Source organism: Tachyglossus aculeatus, chromosome 21 (assembly GCF_015852505.1).
Source record: "Tachyglossus aculeatus isolate mTacAcu1 chromosome 21, mTacAcu1.pri, whole genome shotgun sequence".
NCBI classification, from domain to species: Eukaryota; Metazoa; Chordata; class Mammalia; order Monotremata; family Tachyglossidae; genus Tachyglossus; species Tachyglossus aculeatus.
Genome location: NC_052086.1, coordinates 3,776,546 through 3,779,365, shown reverse-complemented (window position 1 = coordinate 3,779,365; position 2,820 = coordinate 3,776,546).

Sequence of the window (2,820 nt, the reverse complement as noted above, 5' to 3'; positions counted from 1 at the left end):
GATCACACTGTATCCCCCCCCCCCAGTGCTTAGAACAGTGCTTTGCACATAGTCAGCGCTTAACAAATGCCATCATCATCAGGTTGTCCCTCGGGGGCTCACGGCCTTCACCCCCCATTTTACAGGTGAGGTAACTGCGGCCCAGAGAAGTGAAGTGACTTGCCCAAAGTCACCCAGCTGACAAGCGGCGGAGCCGGGACTTGAACCCATGGCCTCCGACTCCGAAGCCCGGGCTCTTTCCACTGAGCCACGCTGCTTCCCCATATGCCTTCCATTTACGGAGCAAAACGCTTCTCCCACGATGGGCCTCCTCCTTCACTTCTTCCTCTTCCTCTCCTCCTCCTCCGGCCTGCCTGTACAAATATGGTTGTACGTATTTATTATGGTTGTACGTATTTATTACTCTATTTATTTATTTATCTTACTTGTACATTTCTATTCTATTTATTTTATTTTGTCGGTATGTTTGGTTCTGTTCTCTGTCTCCCCCTTTTAGACTGTGAGCCCACTGTTGGGTAGGGACTGTCTCTATGTGTTGCCAACTTGTACTTCCCAAGCGCTTCGTACAGTGCTCTGCACACAGTAAGCGCTCAATAAATACGATTGATTGATTGATTGATTGCCCGGCTCGGAGGATGGGTCTCGCCCCGCTCTCCTCCACGGAGGCAGGGGGCTGGACGGGAAGACCTCGGGAGGCCCTCCCGGACCCGGTAACGGCACAGGAGCAGCGTACCCGGCTCCCGGCGAGGAGCTTAACCGTCTGCCCACCCTGGGCTCGCCACTGAGACCCTGGCATCCCCTCCTCTTGCCCGCCGTGCCCGCTCTCCCCCACGCCACCCCGGATGCGGCCTTCTCCGTCCAACCCGGCGCTTTCCCCGGGCGACTCTCGCTCGTCTCTCTCCGGAGAAAGGGGCCCTTGTTTGGGGCCCGGCTCTGATTATCCCAACATCCCTCCTTGCCCTTCCCAGGGCCCGGTGCCAGTCGTAGTTGTGCCCGGCACGAAGAGCCAGCGGCCCCTCCCGCCCCCTCCACCCGGGGAGAGGCCCGGTGCCCGGTGCCAACGCGGACCCGCTGAATGGGCCCCACTGTGGGTCCGGGGCCTGCTCTCACACACCGGCCTCTGTGTCTGCTCTGCCCAGCGGGGAGGGCATTTGGTGCCACGCCGGGCAGCTGGGAGGAGAAAAGCCCCATTCTCTTGCCAGCTGCAGGCCAAGACCCGGAGCCGGGGGGTGGGGGATGCCGGGGAAGGGAAACGGGAACGGGGCCCGTGGGAGAAGCCAGGAGAAGGAGCTGGCCGGGATGCTTTCAAATTGGGTGGCAAACCCCCTCGTTGCCATTTTGGCACTGGCACCTTTCTCCTTCGCCCCCCACGCTGACACTAAGGGTTCGGCTGCGGCCCAGCGCTCGGGCTGCCCTCTCACCCAATCAATCAATCAATCGTATTTATTGAGCGCTTACTATGTGCAGAGCACTGTACTAAGCGCTTGGGAAGTACAAATTGGCAACACATAGAGACAGTCCCTACCCAACAGTGGGCTCACAGTCTAAAAGGGGGAGACAGGGAACAGAACCAAACATACCAACAAAATAAAATAAATAGGATAGATATGTACAAGTAAAATAGAGTAATAAATATGTACAACCATATATACATATATACAGGTGCTGTGGGGAAGGGAAGGAGGTAAGATGGGGGGATGGAGAGGGGGACGAGGGGGAGAGGAAGGAAGGGGCTCAGTCTGGGAAGGCCTCCTGGAGGAGGTGAGCTCTCAGCAGGGCCTTGAAGGGAGGAAGAGAGCCAGCTTGGCGGAGGGGCAGAGGGATTGGGGGGCATTCCAGGCCCGGGGGATGACGTGGGCCGGGGGTCGACGGCGGGACAGGCGAGAACGAGGTACAGTGAGGAGATTAGCGGTGGAGGAGCAGAGGGTGCGGGCTGGGCTGGAGAAGGAGAGAAGGGAGGTGAGGTAGGAGGGGGCGAGGTGAGTCACCCAAGTGACTCGAGCTGACCAGTCGATCAGTCGATCGATGGCATTTATTGGGCGCTTACTGGGTGCGGAGCATCCTCATCGATCGTATTTATTGAGCGCTTACTATGTGCAGAGCACTGGACTAAGCGCTTGGGAAGTACAAGTTGGCAACCTATAGAGACGGTCCCTACCCAACAGTGGGCTCACAGTCTAAAAGGGGGAGAACGGAGCACTGGCCTAAGCGCTTGGGAGAGGACAAGAGAACAACAGACACGTTCCCTGGCCACGGTGAGCTTCCAGTCGACATGGGGAGACGGGCATTAACACATTCCCTGGCCACGGTGAGCTTCCAGTCGACACAGGGAGACGGGCATTAACACATTCCCTGGCCACGGTGAGCTTCCAGTCAACACGGGGAGATGGGCATTAACACATTCCTTGGCCACGGTGAGCTTCCAGTCAACACGGGGAGACGGGCATTAACACATTCCTTGGCCACGGTGAGCTTCCAGTCGACACGGGGAGACGGACATTAACACATTCCCTGGCCAGGGTGAGCTTCCAGTCGACGGGGGAGACGGACATTAATAGAAATCAATTATAGATACAGACCTAAGGGCTATGGAGCTGGGGCGGTAAATCGATGGCATCTGAGACTTTTAGACTTTTAGACTGTGAGCCCACTGTTGGGTAGGGACTGTCTCTACATGCTGCCAATTTGTACTTCCCAAGCGCTTAGTCCAGTGCTCTGCACACAGTAAGCGCTCAATAAATACGATTGATGACGACGATCTGAGCATCCCTGCCTGGGAAGGGAGCCCACGCCATCCTCTCCCTCCATCCTGAGCACCAA